The following is a 24,852-nucleotide window of genomic DNA, read 5'->3' on the forward strand; positions in this document are numbered from 1 at the left end:
AAGTGGATTGATCCAATAAATCAGTATCAATGATATCAAGTTGGAATTTGAATTTTTTACAGATCTGATTGGAATATGACCAAAACATGGGCTATTTCTGTAATATAATAAATACACATAACTGGGTGATAATAAATGGCATCTGGATACATTTCCCAAAGCTTTTAATTTGGTCGGTAAGCTACAGGGCCATTGGTCCTATTTTTGGATTAAAGTTTGTGTTCTTTAATTTCTAAACTTTTTGCGCGTATGAATCATAATTTTAGATGTTTATAACATAATACAACGTACATCATTGTGACAAAAAGAGAAAAAAAATAATCATAAGTGATAAGGTGCTGTGCTGGGAAAAAAATTGAAAGTGATCCTTAAAAGTGCTTGAATTTGACCTTAAAAACTGTGTATGAACCCTGTACAATGATATAGTCAGGTTTATTGATTATCCCTCTATGAAGCAAACATTGGTTCAAGTTTGTTGCTTACCACTAAATTGCCTCTTGTTGACATATGGATTTACAGGCTTTTGCTTCAATATGTCTCATATTTAACGTGCAAGTACTTTCAGACCTACTTCCTGTTTCAGCTACATTTGTCATTTTTTTGTAGTGCACATCATGAGAGACCAGCTGTGGTTATACAGAACATATTCACCATGATTTTCATTCATTCAGGTTGGAGATCACAACTTTATCTGTTCACATCTGTTAACTCTTAGGAGTCTGAGCCTATTTTGGCTGTTTTTGAGTACTTTTGATTTTGCCTTTATATAATACATAAAGAAATGTTTACTATGCCCATGTTTGGTATTTTTTTTAGCACAACTTCATCTATCTCATTGGCCTATTATTTTTTCACTTTAACCTACTATATCAACATAAAATCCCAAAAAACACACAAAAAAATATAAAATCCGATTTGAAAAAATGTACATAATTTATTGCATAAATAACACAAAGATCCTTAATGAACCTTTCCAAAGACTTTAAAAGTGAATATTGGTTCCAAATATTAAGTATACAAAATTAAAATTGTAATGAATTAAAACTATACTCAAATATTTGACATAAAAGCATATTTTTACATAGGTGTTTTCTCCCCCCTCCCCCCACCGCCCCACCCCCGGTCCTCCTGGTTTCCGGATCCGGTTCAGGTGGGGGTCACTCTCACCCTTACCTGTAAGGCTAATGCAGTCTGTGGATTAGAATCTGCAGATTTGGACAGTTTTTCTGTTTTGAAAAAGGACAAAAAAACGATGACGATATGGTCAGAAATATAACACCCCCCCACCCACCCCACCCCCACACACACACTTAATTTTCATACTTTTACTCACGTTTGTTTGCTCTGAGTTCAAACCGTCATATCTCCAGTTGTATTTGCTCTATCAACATCAAATAAAAAGTGGGAGGTTGTTTAAAGTCCACACTTTTGAATATAATTATGTGGTCTACGTGACCGACTTCCAACACTACGATGTGTTAAAAATATCATGTGATTGAGTCACGGGGCCGTGACCGTGGACCCCTAAGAGTTCATGTCACTGAGTTGCACATTTATCAAAGTCACCTAATGCAAACTTGTTGCTTTATTTTTTTGTGATTATAGTCGTTTTATTGTCATTATTTGTAGTCACTTAAAGAAATTTGTATTTTATTTTATCTTTTTTTATTTTTCTATTGTATATATCTTATCTTAATATGGACAGCCGATGAGATCTGTGTTCACAAGTATTTAACCACAGTAGTACTAAGTATTTCTGCTGCAAAGTGTTTATTATGTATAACCAGGGGAAGGAAACGTGCATAAACATGTATAAAACCTTCACCTCTCTGTGTATTTGTAGTTTGTCATTAGATGGATTCTCTTAGGAATGTAGACGCTGACGGGTCGTGGTGGAACAGGATGTGATGTAGCCTCAGCAGTGTATTTTCATGGACTTTTTCTGGGTTTAGACTGTTGTTAGTGGTCTTTTTGGTCGATGTTGTCAATTTTGGAGGAAAAACAGGCCACAAGAACTGAAATTCCCTGTGAATTCAGTAAGAAACAGCATAGAGGACCATGGGAATTGTACATTTTGTCTGCCATTATTTGTGACAAGAGGAGAAATATTTTCTGTGTCCCCTAATAGGCCATTTTTTGTGTATTTTGTTTTTGTTTGTTTCTAATAGAAAGTTTTTGTGCTAAGAATATACGAAGTTTAATGACTTCTACTGAATAGTTTTGTATTGCACTAGTAAAATACTATTTACCCAGTTTGGTAAAATGTGTAACGGTGCTGGATGTTGAGAAATGACCACTGTGTAACACTTTTACTTGCAGAAACAAATACACAATTTTTGCAATTTTTTTTCACAAACTTGATCTATTTTTAAGAAATAATGAACCTCATTGTATTTGATGTCCTGCATGTCACTCTTCTCTGGCTTCATATGCTTTAAAAATCCACGTTTTTTTTTTTTTGTCTATGTTTATCCTTTAATACAGGAACTTTTCAGCTATTGGGATACGCAATATTCATAAAATCTTTAAAGTGCTCAAACTAAATCCACCATATAAGACACAGACAAGGGTTATGGACCTCAGCTGCAAAATGAAGCCAACATGGAAGTATCTTAACCCTGTAATTCTGAACATATCATATTTGACACATGAGTTGTGAAGCTCTCTACATGATCAGTGTGATATTTTTACTTCCGCCAGGAGGTATTGTGATCACTTTGCTTTGTGTGTTTGCGTGTTTGTTTGACTGTTAGCAATATAACTCAAAAAGTTATGGACGGATTGTCATGAAATTTTTAGGATATGTTGATACTGGCATAAGGAAGAAATGATGAAATTTTGGTGGTGATTGGGGGGGCAGATCTGTCTTGGCGGAGGTCTGCGCTCTCCGAGTGCTTTTCTTGTTTTTCTTGAAAAACCTGATGTATACAATTAGATACATGCAATACATGGATAATCCACCGGGGGGAGGAATTCATTCACCAGAGGCCTTTTCAGTGACATTACAAGATTATCATTAATGAGGAAAGAGGCAGAACTTTGCCAATTTTGAAAAGGAATTAACAATTTGTCAGACATGTTTGCGTTATATTATGTTTTTTTTTTGTTCAACAATAATAATATTTAAGCATTGAGACTCGATGTATCAAATATGATACAAAATTGAAAATCATACATGGAAATTGATATTTGAAGAAAAAATGTTTTTGATTGTTCAAAAGGACCAATAAAGGCTCCAGTTTCAAAGAACTGGAATTTTTTGTCAGTGATTTAATGGTTCAGGCTTTATAGGGTTAAAGTTGTAATACCACTGCTGACCACTGGGGTTGGAACCCACAAAGCCCTGGCTCCCATAAACTTACATTGAACTTCTCTCTAAAAATAGTGAAAAGTTCAGTATGCTTTTCCCTGGACTCCTTCTCGTCTCATCTGTTTTATTTGGAAGCTCTAAAAAGTGATCTGGTCGTCCGTCTCCACATCTTTCCTACATTAATTTAATCTCACATCACATAGAAGCTTTCCAGTCAGGCTTTGATTGACAGGTCTGTGTGACAGATCGCTCTCTCCTCATAGGTTGGACTTTTAGGAGTTTCAGTTTGTTTCATAAAACATATTTGTTCCACACAAACAGCTCCAGTGTAGTCATGGGTTCCATCAGTGAATGACTTTCTTTATAATACTTGATGAAATTGATCATTTTACTAAATCAGTAATCTAGTGGTTAGCATTAGCTCACCTCTGACCCCTGGGGCTCCTGTTGTCCAGCCCTTTTGTCCAAATACAGTCACTTCTGGCTCCAAAAACCAACATGATGACAGTCAAACCACAAATTAACGGCTTCAAAATGGCATTTAAGAAACCAGTGGGTGACGTTATGGTTCTGACTTATGTTCAGAGACTGGTTCTCTTTGTGTCCTTCATGGAAATTTGTCTCATCACCTAATAGTACTCCCATGTGAACCGAACATACTGAAAAAATATGGGAAATTTGGTTATTTGGCGCTGGTATTTCCTTCTGATTGAGGTATTTACATGAACGCAGCTACTAATGGTGCTTTTTCTGACTTCACTTTTTGTCGGGCCAATCGCTGCCCTTACTTATACAGTCGCGGAAAAAATTATTAGACCACTCTTGTTTTCTTCAATTTCTTGTTCATTTTAATGCCTGGTACAACTAAAGGTACATTTGTTTGGACAAATATAATGATAACAACAAAAATAGCTCATAGTAGTTTAATTACAGAGCTGATATCTATCCATTTTCCATGGTTTTCTTGATAATAATCAAAATCACTCCAGTCCTAAAATCAATATCTATGGCATTGTACTGACAAAAACAGTGCTTTTAGGCATTCCATGTTTTCTTTTCTGTCTGTTTTAGTCACATGATACACACAGGAGTTAGTACTTTTTTGCTAACCATTGTTTTTGATGACTTTGGATGGTCTAACAATTTCTTCCGCAACTGTAGCAACACAGAAAAATATCCTTGCAGACAATAAACCTTTTTTCGTCTTATAGAAGAAGAGATGATTGACGAGAAAGAAAAGCAGAACAGCATAAACTGTATTTTCCTTAGTTTCATTAGGGAGAACAGTTTGTGACAGCTTTGTCACATGATTTTCCTTTACTTAAAGAAGAATAAATGGCTCCACAACTACATTTAGTCTGTTTTCACCCCTTCAACAAAAATGATAAATAGTCTACAGAAGGACATCATTACTTCACTATTTTTGAACAATGTAAGCAAACCCATAGCAAAAAAAAATCAAGGCTGAAATTATTAGAGGGAGCTCAATAAATATTTGGACAGTACTGTAGTCTGTTGTTTTGGCTCCACGATCTTTATTACTTTGGATGTGAAATGACAGTTTGATTAATTACAGGAATTCTTAGCTATACTGAATGAAAGTTTAAGAGAATTAAAGGTCCTGGATGCCGTCCTTTACTTTTTGGGAGTCCTAGCCTGAGTCGGCATTCCTGTTGTAACCCCTCACCTAAAATATTGCTGAGGAAATTGTAGAGCAGACCCTGGATCAGCTTCCAAAGGCAATTTGACCCTATTAGTTTGAAGGAGATGCAATGAGTTTGTCTGAGAGTGCCAAGTGCCTCGAAATATGTCCTTTCAGAGGAATATTAAAGCATGACTTTATGTCCTAAAGTGGAAAACGTGGTTCAGTTTCCAAATTATTCAACAGCTCTGAGCTTTGTATGTAATCAAGTTGTCATTTTTTTTAAAAAGCCCATTTGGTTTCTAAGGAAGAACTCTCAACATTGTTTTTTTTTTTTATTTTTATGGTTATCAATCATGAATAATTAACCGGAGTGTTGTTAGTAGTTTCCCCGAAAATGGCGTAAATAAACTTTATAAACAGCATTTTTCTGGTCGTCGTATATGAGTTCACTAATGGGATATGAAAGTTTTATTACGTGCTTTGCGGCCAGTTTGACATCAGGATAAATAGTGACAAAGCCAAGAAAATTAACATTAAAAGACCGTTCTCCATCATCGTATGTAAACTACACTTAGACATTAAACCTTTCTTAAAACATAAATGAAAGAACATCGACGGATTCTTTTCAGAGCCTCAGACTGGAAGGAGTGACAAGCAGCGGTTTTATCTAAGCTACGATGAAACACATGTACATACTTCGAACACAGCCAGTGCAAACAGATTTAATGTCCCTCTCTATTGGCAAGTCATAAAAAAAAATCACAGAAATAGCAAAGAGTCTGGAGGGAAAGCCAAACACTCGGAGCGTTCTGCTCTGTGTCGGACATATGGAATTTGAACTCGCAGCTACGCCCACTGGAAGAGCAAAGTGGTTTTGGACTGAGAGGGATTATGGGATGCATATGGATTCCATCTTATTGTGTTTTGGTGAGTCCCCGTTGCAGGTCACGTCACTTCCACAGCTCACCACTTCCTCAGAAATAGCCTGTCGTGACCCCGACGACCCTCATGATTCCCACCACCAAACGACAACAAGACTGAAATGTTATGGATGACATGCTCCAGTGGACACAGTATAGATTCACATTGAATAATTCATCCTATCTGGCAGGGACAGTTTGTATAGGAGACACTTCAGGCCTTTTACACAACACTAGTGGATTTTAATCCCATCATCAATGTAGTTTTTTCCAGTTGTAGATTTTTCCATGAGTACTTCCACACAGAACATGACTGTTTTATGCAGAAAACAGCTTAAGGTTTATTTTTCTGAACTTTGATGCTGTGAATTAAGGCATCAACCAATTTGTTCTCGTATCACAACATTATTACACACAACACACACAATATATTGGACAACTCCACTCACCCACTCCATGACGTTCTAGTCAGTCACAGGAGACTGATTCCACCCAGATACACCACTGAACCACACAGGAAGTCATTCTTGCTGTGTCCATCAGACTATTTAACCCTTTCATGCATGACTTATGAGAACCTTAATGGTTCAAAACACAGTAATGTCCTGTCACAGGGCGAACTTTCATTGATTGCCATTCCAACATTTATTTTGATGTAAAGTAGCTCCTTGTTTTGGAGAATCCCTTATGGTCCAACTAAAGCAAAAATTAATTTAAAAATAAAACTGTGGGTCAAATTTTCTCTAAAATGTCCCATCAGAGAGATTTTGAATATCGTTTTTTGACCCTAATCAATTTATTTTTCGTGAGTGTTTTTATTCCTCTTTAGGCATAAAAAAAACAAACAAAAACAAAACAATGCGATCGAAAAAAAATTTATGAACCTATTTTTCAAGGAGCTGCAAAAATACAAAAATATCCACTCAGCTGGACATCATGTATTTAATTTTTGAAGCAAAGAAATGTGTATTTACTGATACACTGTGTTAAAACTATGAAATAATTTTTTTTAATGCTGCTAATCTGGTGTTTTGTCACATTTTAACATACTGTAATATTAGCTATTACTCACTTTATGGAGATAATATGCTAAAAAAAAAAAACTTTTTGTTTAGGAAAAATGGTTAATTACAGTCTATTAACGATAACAAGCAATTGATTTACACTCAGACATGTTAGTGCAGATCAGGTTTATCAAAAACAGCAAAGTTACAGTAATGGTATGAATGTCAGTGTATGGGATGATGCATAAGTGTCCACTGTGTTGGCTGATATGGAACTAAAACAACAAAACCCATGAATATACAAGAGAACAGCTGGAGAAGAACTGTCCACTGGAGTGACCACTGTGCATGAAAGGGTTAACTCCACCTTATAACCACATAATTATAATCACACACAATGATATTTTGCATATTATGTATATTTCTTTTATTATCATATTGATAATATATTGTGTAGTACATGTAATACCAGTTGCTTTGTGTCTGAATAGAGTGTTTTAGTGTGTGTGTGTATATATGTAAAGCTTTATATATGTATATATATTTGTATATTTTTCATTTTCTGTTGTATTGATAATTTCTTTCATGTTACTTTATTATACTTGATTGGAGCGACTGTAACACCCAATAATTTCCCCTTTCCTGGAGAATTCTACAAGTCAGTCTCAAGTTAAGTAAATTATTTCAGGAGCATGACTTTTACACTCAGAACCACTTCAAATACTTGATTCTAAAACCTGTTCCATTTAAAACATTTATCTCTGATTCAAACCTGTTTTAAACTGGATTGGAACCAATTTCAACCAGTAAAACTAATTTCAAATAAATGTAAAGCAAGTTAAGGACACTTCAGAGCAATTAATCGAACTATCTATTGACTTATGCTGATAGGAAGCTAAACGATAGACTGTTTTGTGGAGAAGGGGTGGGGTTAAATAAGTTATACTTCCTCCCACTCCTTTTCAAGTGTGCAAATGAATTCATACTTTGTTTTTATATATATATGTATAAGTTTTTGTTTGTTTTGTTTTCTTATAATCTGTTTCATTTGTAAAGACTAAGTAGGATTACTTTGTTTTGTTGCATATTTGAAATAAACTAAACAAACAAACGAACTAACTAACGAACTAACTAACTAACTCAAACCTATGGGTTAAACTCCTCTGAATGGACAGAAATTTCAGTTAAGGACCTCACAGTAAACTTGGTTCTGACTCTCACTAACACCTGGGGTTGTTCTTTGTACCATTTCATACAGTTTCCAGAAACCAAAGATTATGTTTCTCAATGACAAATAAGAACAAACTTAATATTTTAACAGCTCTGCAGGGTCTTTATAGTCCGAGGCTCAGATAAAAGATCAAGCTGTAGAGAAGATCACAGTCTTAAGGCCCTAATTTCCATCGTAGTCAAACATCTGTACGCTTCGCCTCAAAGGTTTCTTGACCCAGATTTTGACAGCTTGTCTGGAAACTTAAACCCACATCTTCTGGCCACAAACCTGTCTGTTCTTGAATGGAGCACTGACCATACCCTTGGAGCACTGTGCTCCTGTGGTTCACGTTATATTGTGGGTTTGGGTAGTCCTGTTAAAAATCAGGTGCAGGACATTCAGTGTGTTTTCAGGGTTGTTTTTTTTTTTTTTACTCTGCCCAGCTGTACAGTTCTAACATGTCATTCAAGGGTTTTTTTTGTTTTTTTTAAATAAACAATAAATGCACTAAAACAGGGCTGGAGTCTTATGCTAACTCAGGAATCCTGCAAAATATCACTTAATATTTCCTGTTCATACATAATTTCCAGTTTTAAAGATGTGGTAGTGTTTGGTTAAGCTCAAATATCTGTGCAGAAGATGTTTTTGCAGAAGTTTATACTCGAGTATAGAATATGCCCACATGAAGCTAAAAATTTGTAATGTTGTTTCAAAACTGGACGTAGCCCTCGTTCTGTACAAGTCCTGCTTTCACATACTAATAAAACGCAGTCATCTGTAACATAGAGCTGAATAAGCTCCCACCTACAGCGCAGCCATCAGGATCCGCATTTTGACTTCCCCAAAAATATGCAAAGAAACTGTAATTTAGGAAACAGAAAAAACATTCCAACCAAGGGAAATTGGCCTTAAAGTTGACATTCTACTGAAAAATGATCAGTTTGGTTTGCTCACAGTGTGATCACAACAAAACGACTGTTTTCTCTTCCTGTAACATGGAAATGTGGGCGCTGCTGTATAGGATTTACCACAGAGGAAGAACACTGGCTTGGCTCGACAGATGCTCATGGAGGAGATGAAAACCTGAGATAAGTCTGTGGGATCTGTTAATTACCTGCTCAGTTTGCTTTTTTCATAAATTACATAACATGATTTGACCACCTCCCTACCACCTCAAACATTATAATTAAAGCTTGTCTAACTCCATAAGTCGCAAATAAGTAGTTTAAATCTCACCCAACTGGAATCATTTGCATTGAATTTGATGCGTATTGACTAGTGTGGCTGTATATTTGAAGTTACCCCTTTTGGAGATCAATAAAGTATATCTTATCTTAGGAATTATAAATAAAAGGATAACAACATGTGCTGCTAACTTGGGCCCGTCTACACAGGGATGAGCTTAAGAGTATTTGCAAAAAAAATGTATTGTATGAGTGTTTCATCCACATGGAACCTGCATTTTAGGAGCTTGATTATGCAAATTTTTGAAACTGGGTTCCAGACTGAACAAATCTCAAAACAAATCCCTTACATTTCCATGTTTACACCCCATATACATCTTTTCTTAAATGATGATGTCATAGCCCCACATCTCCCTTAACCAGCATAGACATTCATATTCACCACCATCTTCTTCTTGTGTTTGTTTATGTCACAGGAGTTGTATATGCATTCTCCATATGTTTTTACAGGCCTGGCATATAGGGATGGGAATTGATAAGAATTAAACTATTCCAAGTCCATTATCGATTTTGCTTATCGATCCAATTCCTTATCAATTTTCATTGAGTGAGGGAATAAAAGAGTACAAATGGGTTTGTTTGCATTAAGTGTCTTTTATATTCCCATCTCTGCACAGAAAATATAACATATACAGTATGCACAAATAATAATAACAGATGACACTGGGCCCGGTTCGGGGGCGTCACACCACATGACCGTACAAAGTGAAAGTGAAACTTAAGATGCTTTACTAAATCCTCTATGTTTCCCACTGTTGTGCACCTCATTTTCCTTTTCCGTACCTTCAGAAACTTTTGAGGGGGCAGGACGTTTGTTGCCCCCCCCCCCCCAGAACCAGGCCTGGATGATGCCCAGGTATTTGCTCTGCCACTAGATTCACAAGCGTTAACAAACATATTCCTGCTAATGAATTGCATGCTGCCACTGGAAAAAATCAAAATCTTACCAAGTGTATTTTTCTCATCTGTAGTCAAAATATCTCATCTTACTTAAAATAAGACATAATCACCTAAAGAGTAACTTTTCAGTGAGATATAAGAATGTATTTTTAGACAATAGATCTTGAAAATCTTATTTCAAGAAATCTTACCAAGATAATTTTCACTTGTTCCATTGGCAGATTTTTTTTTTTTTTTTGCCTGAATTAGGCAAAAAAAAAAAAAAGGAAAAAAAATTGTGAATTAAGTGTTATTTTAAGAGTGATGAGATATTTTGAAAAACTCACTTGGTAAGATTTGGATTTTTTCAGTAATGTGTGGACAAATGTTTTAGCATATTCAAGGGATTTCCCCCTTCGAAGAAATGGAAGCTTTGCAAGTGTTACAAGTGGCCCTGGTGTCATCTTTTTGCATGAACTATAGTCATACCTTGGAGTGTTTCTGCCTCGACACCATGTTGGCTATGTTCTAAACCAAGGCAACGCAGCGTACGCGTGACATCATCACACATGTGCAACGAAGGCGGAATCGATAAACAGAATCATTAAGCAGACAGGCAAACGATTCCAAGGAATTGATTGATCGATTCCCATCCCTACTGGCCTATGTACTTGAGCATTTTAAATGGGTTTACAGGGTGGGGAAGCAAAATTTACAATGAACATTTAGTTGTTTTTTCTCAGCAGGCACTACGTCAATTGTTTTGAAACCAAACATATATTGATGTCATAATCATACCTAACACTACATACCTTTTCAGAAACTTTTGCCCATATGAGTAATCAGGAAAGCAAACGTCAAAGAGTGTGTGATTTGCTGAATGCACTCGTCACACCAAAGGAGATTTCAAAAATAGTTGGAGTGTCCATAAAGACGGTTTATAATGTAAAGAAGAGAATGACTATGAGCAAAATTATTACGAGAAAGTCTGGAAGATACTATTAAAGAAGAATGGGAGAAGTTGTCACCCCAATATTTGAGGAACACTTGCGCAAGTTTCAGGAAGCGTGCGAAGGCAGTTATAGAGAAAGAAGGAGGACACATAGAATAAAAACATTTTCTATTATGTCAATTTTCTTGTGTCAAATAAATTCTCATGACTTTCAATAAACTAAGTGGTCAAACACTGTCTTTCAATCCCTGCCTCAAAATATTGTAAATTTTGCTTCCCCACCCTGTAAGTGGACACTCATTTCTCAAAAAGATGCTGTGTTTTATGGAAACATTTTTAAAATGAAAAGGAAAGTAGTTTCAGGTTCTCATTTCTGGTTTGAAGTTCTGTTCTGGGGACAGTGAAAGTTCAGGGATTATCAACAGTACTACAGGAGTCCTAAGGCTGTCATATGTTCCCATGACTCTGCTGTATTTGACTAACGAAGCTGACTAATTACTGGATTTGTCTTGCAAAGAAATGGAAAGAATAGTCAAAGCTTATTATTGAACAGTCCAATCTGACATGACTGATGATATTCTGGGATAGCAGCTGCCAGAGATCTGATAAGATGAGAAATGTTTCTTTACCCTTTTCACCTTTGTTCATCATTTCCAAGAGCAGTTCAGTGTTTGTAGCTTTTTCAGCCACATAGATTTTGCCCTCAGGTGACTCTAAATCACATACTCCACCACAAGCATCACTTATTATTGTAGATGGAAGAAGTTGAGCTAATGTTCAATGCATTTCTGATCTATCTTTGAAACAGCAAAACAATGTAACAGAACATTTTCCTGTTAAATATTGTGAGGTAATAAAGAACAGAAAAGCTGCAGTAAAACACAATCACTTTCCGTCTGGGTCTCCAAAGGTCGCAGCAGATTTTAACTTGAAAGAAAATAAAGCGAGGTAAGTCTGAAATGTTTGAGCCTTTCGTTCTAGTAGCTCTCTTCATAATAAACGGGCTACCACACACTCCCACTTCCATCTGCCTGTCTAAGTGCACTTTGAGGGTCGAGGCCTTATTATCCCTTGTGAGAAACGTGCGATCAGAGAGTCATCTGTACAAACAAGCTCCTGGCAAACCTCACAGAGGGAGAACGCAAAGAAATGGCCTCTGGGTAACGTAAGAGAGCCGGCAGTCGATGGTTTGTTGCAGGAGATGTGTGCTGACAGTTATGTTGTCAAGAACGATACGGCTGATTGTCACCATATGTGCTTTTTTGCATCCTATGTATCATGTGATGGGGCACGCATGCACCAGAAAGGCAACAATTATTGCCAAATACGTGTTTTGGTAATGGTAGCGGAAATTAGTACACTTCCTGTCAGCTTACGAGGCCTGAAATACTTCTGTTCAGGACTTCCTTGTGTTATAGAGAGGAAGAACAATTGGGAAATGCTCAAACTAAACAGAGTGGTGTGATTTTACAAAAAGTGACGTGCAGCTTTATGGGCTTTATGGACTTGACATATGAAGTGGAAATAGGTTCCAAGCCTCAGTAAACTCTCCTTCCTGAACAAAAATATATTATGTGACAATGAAAGTCCTGATTTCCACTTGTGAAAGTACACAGACCTGCAGCGAAGGCTCAGGTTTAGTGTTCAGGTCCCTACATTATTTATCTAAAATTACTTTTGTCACATTCTCCCCTTGTGGCATAATATACAGCAGAATTTACATGTACGACTTCATCTTCCATGTCTCTATTAATAAAACATATCCTGAAATGCAATAATTATGTTACATTTATAATAATAATAATAATAATACTATTGCTACTACTACTACTACTACTACTACTACTACTACTACTACTACTAATAGATTCTATTTGTAACACACATGACATCTGTGAATGAATTTATTGTTGTTGTTTCCATGTAACATGAACCAAAGTCAAAGTGAAAATGGAACCTTATTAAATTTTTTTTTTTTTTGGTAAGAAATGACTCCACATTGAATGTTTCAATGATAACGCTTTTATTAATTAGCCTATTAATCGAAATATATATTTTGGGAACTGGCCTGTCCTGGTAAAATATGAACTATTCTAATTCTGTATTCCATATTATTTACTGTATATGATACACTCATAAGCACTAGTGCACCTTTTTAGCTTTGTTACTTGTGTATATTTCAGCTTTCATCTACTTTTTGTGGGTTGAAAGAGGTAAACGTGCAAACTTTTCTGTTCAAAAAATGCTAAAGTGACCATGAGCCAAAGTCACACTGAAACTGCCTTTAAAACAGCAGAAATGAGTCAGAGTCATGTTGTGTCACCTGACCTGACAGCCACCTGATGTGCATGCTGATTCCCTGAACTGATGTATGATGTTGTGTTCCATAACAGCTGCAAAATGTGACCTTGCAAAACAATGTAATTCAATAATAAATGCTTTTGGAACACATGGGGTTCAGGTTTCAGAATGCTAAATGAGGAAAATGACTTGTAAATCAAACAAATTACTTGCTTAATGACATTTATGAAAGAATAGGGGGAAAAAACTATATACAGAATAAAACGAACATGAGACAAGTCACCATCCAGCAATGTTTTTTGTCATGCTTTGAAGAACAACACAAACCAAAACACATGATCACAACTGCAGGAGATACCAGAGATTAAATTATCATAAAAACACTGCATAAAGGTGTGTTTTAAGATGTAAGTTTAGTGTCTAGAGGATGAAAGGCACTGTCTCCTTTAGTTTCAGTTTGGACTTTGGTATCTACAACCAGTGTTGGGAGTAACGCATTACAAAAGTAATGCATTACAGTAACAGATTACTTTTTGCTGTAATGCAGTAGTGTAAGGCATTACTAATCAATTTTCAGTAATATTTACCTCCGCCAAGGCGTTGGTTTGTCTGTGTGCAAGATAACTCAAAAAGTTATGGACGGATTTGGATGAAAATTTCAGGAAATGTTGATACTGGCACAAGGAACAAATGATTAAATTTTGGTGGTGATTGGGGGGGGGGGGGGGGGGGGGGGGGGGCTCTGATCTGCCTTGGCGGAGGTCTGCGCTGTCTTTTCTAGAAAAGCACTCGTAGAGCGCAGACCTCCGCCAAGGCAGATCAGTGCCCCCCCCCCCCCCCCCCCGATCACCACCAAAATTTAATCATTTGTTCCTTGTGCCAGTATCAACATATCCTGAAATTTTCATCCAAATCTGGGGCACTGATCTGCCTTGGTGGACGTCTGTGCTCTCCGAGTGCTTCTAGTTTATTTTTTGGCCATAATTTAATTACTCAAATGAAAACAAACTATTTCCTGTTGGTGTTCAGCCAATGGGTGAAGACGGCAGAAGACAGTACACTGACCACATGGACGTATGCTCATTATTAACCCTAACCCTGCTTTAAGAAGCTAGTTAGCATTAGCATGATTCCTGTGATCAGCAATGACAAGGTAAGCTAACGTTTCTATGACTAGTTTGAATTCTTCATCAATTGCAGTTTTATCCACCAGCATCCTCGATGCTGCGCCCCCTGTTTGAACATGTAAAATGTTGAACAGCCCACACACACACTCACCCGATCACCACCAAAATTTAATCATCTGTTCCTTGTGCCAGTATCAACATTTCCTGAAAATTTCATCAAAATCTGTCCATAACTTTTTGAGTTATCGTGCTAACAAACAAACAAACAAACTGACAAACCCCGATGAAAACATATCCTCTTTGGCGGAGGTAAAAATACAAGCGTTCCTGCTGGGATTCGAACATTGTAGACTGTAGCGTTTCTTACTGACCTATCTGTCCACATGTTCTTCAGGGCACAAATTTATGCTCCTATCTCTTGTATTGGTGGTGGTGGGGGTTCTGCTGCACATGCACCATTTATGTTGAGTGTCCGTATATAGCTCAAAAGTAATACAGGAGTCATGTAACTCATTACAATTCTGAGATGGTAATAATATAAGGTAAGAGATTACTTTTAAATAACAGTAGCAAATAATCTGTAATGTATTACAGTTTGGAAGTTACTTGCATAACACTGCTAATTACTCAACAGTTTGTACTCATAAACTGTTGCTTTGGTGTAAAACTGTTGTTCTTTTGTTATTTAATGAGATGAATACACAGCACACTCCAAATATATGGTGGTGAAACTTATTGAACCCTCAAGGTGGGGACAATTATCTTTCACTTCAGGAATGAGGCCTCACTAATCAACTGTACAGCTATTACCAAAGTGACTGGGGTTTAAAAAATATTCCCTAAGAGTCCCAATGAGACAGCTGGAAGCTATTGTAAGTGCTTGGGAGGTCACAAAGAAACGACAACCTGTGTGTGCTCTGTGTATAATTGTTTTATTCTGAAACAACCTTGGAGTTAGTGTGAGCACACCCTGGAGATGGACGGGGGGTCAGAGAAAGCAATTAGAAGGCACTTGTTTTTGCTGGCAAGTGTAGGAGACCTTGGAGGCAACACATATGACACCATTGTAATACCACCCCGTGACGGAAAGCATGGACTTAACTGGCACTGTGGAAAAAAAACACGGTGACCTCGGAGAATGCCTGGTTTTTAGTCGAAACACCCCCTCAATTTCATTTCACACTACATTAGTAATCTAATTACGTGGTGAAAGGTTACACCGGCCGGGGTCCTCGGGTGTTGAGACAGTGCTGAAGTTTGTTGAAAGACCCAGTGAAAGCACAGCGTGGTCGCTCCACGGCTCCGCTACTGTTGGAGGTTTGGGTGAACCCCGGCGCTCCACCTCGGCCGCCCTGCCAGCCTCTGCCGGTGCTGCTGCCTGTAAACCGAGACCTCCCCTCATAAACGGCAGCAGCTGAGCCGCAGCCATGAGCTGTCAGGGCGCATTAAGTGTGAGCGCTGTGTACTGGACACACATGCAGGTTCACGAGGAGGCACCGCACGATGAAATCTAATCAAGATGAAATATCTCACAGGCCATACATGCTTGTTCTCTGTCTGACAAGATATTTCTTCTCTCCAGGTGGTTTTATGTTAGAGCAGAGGTTCTTCTTTTCACTGGTGTCTTCTCTGGAAACTTTTCTTCTAATTGAAGATGCAGCATGTTTGGTAGTTGTGATATATTCACTGTGATGATGATTCTACAGTCATTATCTACTGATGGGGCTGCATGTGATTTGAAAGTGTTTTATTTCTTAACAAATAATCCACACTGACAAGATTCGAGTTGTACTTGTTTGATGATGTTGCACTTCTGCTGAAAACTACTTTTGAATCATATTTTAAGTGGAAAAATGTGTTTTTGTTTAGTAGAAGCAGATTCGATTAACCCATAAAGACCCAGTGCTACTTTTGTGGCAGTTCCCAAATGAATTTTTCCTCTATATTTAACCTTCCTTGAGTGATTTGTCACCATTTATTATAATATTGTAACGTGAGGGTTTGTTGGTGGTTAATGGTTTAGTCTTTATAAAATGAGACAGCAGGATGGAGACAGATTTCTTCTTAAACAGTGCTTTACTTTTCACACATGGCAGCTACCACCACAACACTTCCTGACACATATCCTCACATGACTGAACTAACCAATCAGGAGCTAGCAGTACTTAGATTGGTAAATGTAAGTGATTTAGAAAAGGCAGATTCAATAGATTATCTTTGCTGCTTGTATGCTACAAATGAGAATATTTAAATGTGTAAAAATGTAAATAATAATTCTGCAAACATAAATGTTAGTTAAATTGGGTAAACACTGTCAATATATTTTTAACAAATGCATGAATTAACTTCTTCCCTGTAATATGAATTTGCTTCACTGTTAAACCTTACATTTCTTCAACATAAATCACCTTAACTTCTGAGCCACACACTACTATTCCTTGTATATTTTTGTGTTTTTTCAGTGTAAATCATGTATTTTCCTATATTTAATTTACTGATCATGTAGATGTTCATAAAAGCTCAGATTAAAGTTGATCGTTATAATATCAGAAACAGAGAAAACTGAAGAAGAAGAAGTGACTTTTTCAGTAAAATAAATCATGTACCCCCAGGGGTACTTGAATTTTTATTTATTTATTTATTTAAAATATGTTAAATAAGTCATCCTGTACCAAATAAAAAAAAATAATGAGAATTAATGCTGAAATATAAAACACTATAAATACATTCATATAATAGGTTTGTTGTCAATCATCTTGTTTAAGCTTTGGTAACATGTTAAGAATATTTCTATTTATATTTTTCATAATAAGTTTATTTGAGTAGATAAGTAATTATTTTTTGTTGATGAAAGGTTCATTTATTAATTAATGACCAATTTATTTATTTCTCTTATCAATGAAAGAGGGCACTTTTCAGTTTATATTTTGCACACAAAATTTACTTTAAAAAAAGTGTTTGTTTTTTTTAATATTACAGTTAAATCTATGTGAAAAACATAAATCTGTACAGACATACATCCCAACTCAACCTACATTTACAAAATACATGAAAATATCACTACAAACCATAATCCCCCCTCCAGTTTTACTACTTTTTTCTTGTCTTTGAGAAGTGATTTTTTTTTTTTTTTTGTAGTGAGTCTGAGTGGTGAAAAGATCAGGCCCACACACTCGCCCACACATCCTCCTCAAAAACAGGCCCCTCCATTCACTCACCCACCCTGAGGGAGTAAAATTAGAAAGACCCTTCAACCCTGATATGAACCTTGGGAACGCCGTCTGCCCTCAACCCCAGCTGCCCTCCCCTTGAAATTAATTAAGTGTAATTTCACCTACATAATGGGGAACTTTACATTCAGCACAATGACCGCAAATAGCAAAGCATTTACCATTTGTTCATACATTACTGTGTGCTTTGCAAAGAACAGAGCAGTATTTAATCTATAACCTCCTGAAATCTACCACTCTTCTCCCAGCAGCTCCTTTATAATGTTATTTACTGTTAGATTATTACAGCTACTTTCTCACAGACTTCCTTAAATATTATATTCAGGGGAGGGAAGCTCTCTTTGTGTTTGCAAACTGTGTGGAATTCCGAAAAAGTCAGGACATTACCTACTGAGGCGGGCTATTGTCTGAGAGCGAGGTTTGTGTTGGACTCGCTCCACATCACCTCATGTTTGAGATTACAGACAAGCCACCCAGAAGGAATTTTTTAATAAATTTGTTCAGCATTATACAATAGAGATTTTTTTTTTTGTATTATATTTGCCTGTTTGGTGGCTGTAGAGAGTTGAAACTGCCATTTTTTGTACTGTTTTAATCCATTTTTAGCAGCATTTTTAAATAACATTGGTACATCTACCTATTATTCCTATGATTCCACCACATATCAGACGTCTGTGGTTACTTTTTTGATTGATTGATTGATGTATTTATTTTGAATATGAATGTCAAAACCCTTTCCGCTCCTTTTTGAGCAGTACATATTGAATTTATTTTGTTATTGCTAGTGTACATGGCAATTGGTATTGTGTCTTGATCACCTTGGTTTATGAATGTATTTACTCTGCCATTAATTCCTTGTACACAAAAGATGTCAGATTTTTTTTTTCTTCTGCTCAAAACAAATAAATAAATGATTTTGGAAAAAAAAAAAAACAGAAGAAAAATAAATAAACAAAAATAAGACATGTAATACATATTCCAAGAGGAGTGAAAAGAAGATAACTTATAAACTCCCACCCCTTCTTTTTAAATAATTAATAACTATAATAAGCTTCCCAGTCTAAAAATATCTATACTCTAATGCCTGATACTTATTGCTTTTAAGATGACACTTTTCCTACTTCTCCTCAAGCGTTTATTTGAGGATCTGAATATTTCTTCACCACACCAAGCGCTCACACTGCAAAAATCCAAATCTTACCAAGTGTATTTTCTCATTTCTAGCCAAAACATCTCATCACACTTAAAATAAGACATAATCACATAAAGAGTAACTTTTCAGTGAGATATAAGAGCTTATTTTTAGACAATTGATCTTGAAAATCGTATTTCAAGAAAACTTACCAAGATAATTTTCTTCTTCTTGTTCCACTGGCAGATTTTTATGCTTAATTCAAGATTTTTTTGCTTAACCCTGCAACACCAAACGTATTTAATGCATGAGTTTTGAAGCCCTCCACATCAGGGGTGTCCAATCCTGGTCCTTGAGAGCTACTATCCTAAATGTTTTAGATGTATCCCTCTTCCAACACACCTGATTCAAAGGATAAGCCTGTCATCAAGCTCTGCAGAAGCCTTGTAATGACCGTCAGGTGTCCTGGAAGAGGGAAACATCTAAAACATGCAGGACAGTAGCTCTCGAGGACCTGGATTACGCACCCCTGCTCTACATGATCAGTGTGATTTTTTTTTTTTCATGAAAAACCTGATGTATACAATTAGATACATGCAATACATGGATAATCCACCAGGGGGGAGGAATTTGTTCACCAGAGGCCTTTCCAGTGACACTACAAGACTGTCATTAATGAGGAAGGAGGCAGAACTTTCCCAATTTTGAAAAGGAATTACCAATTTGTTAGACATGTTTGTGTTATATGTTTTTGTTTGTTCAAAAATAATAATATTTGAGCATTGAGACCCAATGTATCAAATATGATACAAAATTGTAACTCATGCATGGAAATTATTTGAAAAAAAAAAAAAATTGACGTTGTTCAGAAGAACCAATAAAGGCTCCAGTTTCAAAGAACTGGAATTTTCTATCAATGATTTAATGGTTCAGGCTTTACAGGGTTAATTCAAGATTTTTTTTTGCTTAATTCAAGCAAAAAATCCGCCAGTGGAACAAGTGAAAATTATCTTGGTGAAATTTCTTGAAATAAGATTTTCACGATCTATTGTCTAAAAATAATTTCTTATATCTCACTTTCATACTATGACTACAAATGAGAAAAATACACTTGATAAGATTTAGATTTTTTCCAGTGAACCAGTTCGACACCCTTGACTGTTAATATTTTCAGTGTAGTTTTTGCGCTTTGCAAATTCATCCTGTGGGCCAGATTGGAACCTCGTGGAACAGTTTTGGTCCCTGGACTGCATGTTTGACACCCATGCCCTAAGGCTTTGGTGACGCCAATAGACTGGAGTCTATCGTCTTTAGGCTGAAATTAGCACAGATACAGCCTTCTGAATAGACTCCTGTGTCGACCTTTTCCCTCCTTGCACTCATTTAACCTGTTTTTTCTCTTTTTTATACAGTAATTTGTTGCTTCACATCAGTCTCCATTTAGTTTATTTTTGTTTCTCATGGGATCATGTGTGGTAGTGCATTGTTCCCATGGCACGATAGCCTTAATAATATCCTCTAGTGTGTGATACACCATTATTTTTTAAAATCTTCATGTGGAGTGTGTAGCATGTGTGTGAATGTTTGAGATTAGAAAGACGAACGTGTGTGAAATTTCTCCTTATGTGCAGCCCGATTTCAAAGTGAGTTCAGATCTTAAAACCCCCGTAGCCTGAGCTCAGCTTCAGCTAAACTGACCTTTCATGACTGCGAGAAACTATGAAGGCATTGCTGTATTTTTTTATATTTTTTTTTATCAGACTTCCCTCTTTGCTGTATGACTGTTCCAGTTAGCGAAACAGTCGAGATAGTAATTAATGTTAAATCAGTTCATCCAGAGCAGACTGAAGGCTGTGGTGTGTTTTCAGAGTAAAAACAGTGCCCTCTTTATTTCTGCCCTGCTGTCTTTCACTTTAGTCTCTTTCTTTCCCGCTCAAAGTGGATAAAAATGTGATTAAGGTTTTTGGTGTATGTGTGTGGCCTGCAGAGCTCAACTGCTGCATACCTGCAGGCTGCACGCAGGTACTCTTAAATCTTCACCCTAACATCTACCTTCTGTCAAAACAACTTAGAATGTGTGTGTCACGTGAATCGGACTGACTCTGTTAAGTGATTTTGTGGGTTTCTGGATGTGTTTGAGGAACCAGATGGGTTTACATGTCTTCTGTAAGGAGATCGCTCGAGATTAAATTCTTATTTACTCGTCGACTGCTGTGTAAAGCGAACATTTTTCTGGATATGGGTAGGAAGAGGCGGGAAAAAAAACCCAATATGCTCTTCCTCTTTATTGTCACCAAACGTGTTGCATTAGCTCTCGCCGCAGAATGCTCTTCCTAAACATTCGAATGCACGCCATGAACAGGCAGCAGCCAGAAACGAACACTGTCACACCCCAAAAAAACAAAAAAAAAAACATTCCTAGCGGGTTTATGCCATCGTCGTTTCGGTTACACGGCATGAACAATGCCTGAAAGAAAACCCACAGCAGCCAGCAATTTGTTTCGCATAATTCTGCCAGTATCTCACCATGGAGGGTTGAGGACAAGAGGTAAATCAGAAAAAAAAGCCCGCAGACGTACAAGGAATCAAATGGCCCACATGGTAATGCTCGCTGTTAGCTGTCAACAAGATATGAAACTGTACACCTCATGAACTCGCTGTTCCTCCAAAGAGGTCCATTTGGTGCCCCTGCTACCGTATCCCGTTGCCACCGCCGGGAATTCACCTCAACATAATTCAGCGGACCCTTACCTTGATGCGGTCGCTGAGCTGGAGGTGGAGAGCGGTACTCAAGCAGACAGTGAGAATAGGGTTTCCATCAGCTGCAAACCACCTGTCCAGACCAGGGAGATCACAAAGACGGACTGTGGACTCAGAGTACCTGTTTAGAATGAACCGCTTTTAGTGACTGACATATTACAGCTAAGGGAGGAAAACATTTGCAAACCCTAAATTATGGAGCTTTCATGTTAAGTTTACATCGGGGCTGTTTACCCAAATGTCAATAGTTTTATGCATCTGATGAACGACAGTCACGCCACATGTTCCGTGTGTAACTATACCGACCGTAAAGTAAAACATGTCAAAACGCCTCATTTTCTGAGCCTCTTCTGGGGTAAAAAGCCCTCTGTTTGGACTGAAGGCAAAACCACAAATCTATCTTATTTTAATAACAGTGTGAACAGCACAAATCACATGGAATAATGTTGTTCTTATTTTTTACTTGGGTCACTACAGGTCTCATGTTTTTTCCAATCCAACCTTGGTCTGAACAGTCCTGATGAAATTCATGCAACTTTTACATCTTTATTTGTTGGTAGGAGTCTCTCAGTGAACCCATAAAGACCCAGTGCTACTTTTGTGACAGTTCTCAAATGAATTTTTCCCTCTATTTAACCTTTCTTAAGTGATGTATCACCATTTATTATAATATCATCCTCTGTATTTTGCTTTTTTTTGTGTAAATCATGTATTTTCCCATATTTAATTTACTGATCATATAGATGTTTATTAAAACTCACAGTAAATTCAAAGGTTATTAGATCAGAAACAAAAAAACACTGAAGAAAAAGTGACTTTTTCTGCAAAGATATCAATAATTGAATGGAAAAACATGTCAAGATCAGATTAAAATTGATTGTTATAATATCAGAAACAGCAAAACTGAAGAAAAAGTGACTTATTCAGTAAAATATAATGATAACTGAACACAATCCAAGTGTCTCCATCCACTGTCATTTATGAAATTCCATGTGTTTTACTGGTGAATCAATGTTGTAGAAGATGACGGTGTTTCCACATTTGCGACGGAGCCTCTGAACGTCCAAATGGGTCATATCTGATGACCATGAAAAGATGACAAACTGTGTTTTACACCAATTATTTACATGTATTGATACGGTTAGTGGATCAACAGGTATTAAGCAGTTTAGATCAGTAGATGGTTTTGGTCATCAGTGGATGTTTAGGTCTTTATGGGTTAATACAGATGTAAAAAACACTTTATGAAGTGGAAGGACATTCAAAAACTTAGAATAGTTCTCTTCCCAAACCCTCCATTCCTGATAAATCCACATTTACACACCTGTACATTGGTCGTGTTCTCATGTGCATTAAATGAGGACTAAGAGGCGCAAAATGACACACAAAAGTGCTTTAAATCTGGCGTTCTATTCCTACGCATCCCATAAGATCACGTTATGTCCAGAAATTGTCTCTTTTTCTTGATCATTTTCTTTATTTTCATCTTTGCCTCCATGTTTACTTCAATACAACAGACTTGTCTTTTTTCTCTTTTTCCTACTTTTGTACATGCAGGTCAGTTCAAGGCTGTGACCAGGTCATGTTGGAATCTTACATTGACCACATTACAACAATAATGTGAACTGGGACAAAAATATCCGATATGAGCTATAAATCTAAATTGAGCACTAAATCCTGCGGTGTGAAAGAGGCTTTAGTCAATTGTTGTGGTTTTGCAGAACATTTATTGTATGGTCAGTTTCCCAAAGACTGTTTTTCCATCGGTAGGAAACTATTTTTATCAAAAAAAAAAAAAAAAAAAAAAAAAAACTTCCTGTTCCCTACCTGCCCAGTATAAAACAGTCACAGAAAAGTCAAAACATGACGTAGGTGTATTTCTTTCGGAGTTTGTTGACATTATGGACTTAGAGTACCTGGACGGTACACAAAAACAATAAACTCTACAGCTGCATTGATTGCAGTTCTTCTTGAAAGCTGAACGGTTAAACTGACTTGGGTTGCAGCGTCTGTCAATGCATTCATCTGTATGTGAGGGTAGAGGAAGTCAGAAGTGTATGTTTGTGAGAACTGAGAAGCACAAGTTAAAACCGACTCATATTACCTACATAGAGTCTGCAGGACTAAATAGCAAATGGAAAAGGCTCTGTTTTTATTTTTGCTGCTAATCAGTGCAGAGGATAAGCCCTATCTTTGAATTCCAAGTGCAACAGGAAGACCTGATTAAGTTTCAAAGGAAGTTAGTGGAACTCTGTGGTCACCAAACCAATCTGAGGCGGTCAGCTTTGACCATAAACTGAACCTGTTCAGGAGAGTTCAATGAACCACATCTCGTGCATTAAAATAGTGATATTCATTGTGTATCGGTTGCTGAGGTTGAATAATATTTAAAATGCGTATAAGAATAAGAGCGGTGCATAGATCTGTCATTTTATTGGCAGACTAACTAAATATATTCTCCTGCATTTGTCAGCTAATGTTTTCCTTTGACATAATAAAGGCTTAAATTCATATTTTCAGGTGGCATGTGGTGTGCAGTTATTCTACTCAATTACAGTATGAACTGGCTTCAAATATACATGTGGGTCCACCCAATACAAACAACGTCACACCAACCAGCCCATTAAGGAAACCACATGCCATAGGAAATGGTGTTTCACTGTATATAGGAGCAAAGCTTTCTTATCCAAACTATTAATCAAACACTGCGACTGCACAGCATCAGGAAAGTACAGAAGGCACAAGGCAGTGTTTATATGACGGACATTAGTAGAATATTACCTTAAGAAAATACAGCCTTTTCCACTTTTATGTTTGTTTTTTTTTTGTTTTGTTTTTTTACAGTTGGTGGAGATTGTGTGGTGCCGCATGAATATATTTATTGTATTCAGTCCTTTATTTAAACAGGTAGTGTCATCGAGAGAGTGATCATGTGGATTATTATCTCTGTAGTTGTTTATTTATTTTCTAAATATTGTTTAAGCTTCCTTATAGTTTTTAAAGTACTGTAGTTGATGAGTTTTTATGAGGCTGAATCTGTGGCATCTTAGAGTGTGGCATTTACAGCTATATAACCAGAAGATTCTAAGATTCTTTATTGTCAATGCAGTAGATGCACAGAACGTACAGAACATT

This window comes from Sphaeramia orbicularis, chromosome 10, assembly GCF_902148855.1.
Source record: "Sphaeramia orbicularis chromosome 10, fSphaOr1.1, whole genome shotgun sequence".
Classification (NCBI taxonomy): domain Eukaryota; kingdom Metazoa; phylum Chordata; class Actinopteri; order Kurtiformes; family Apogonidae; genus Sphaeramia; species Sphaeramia orbicularis.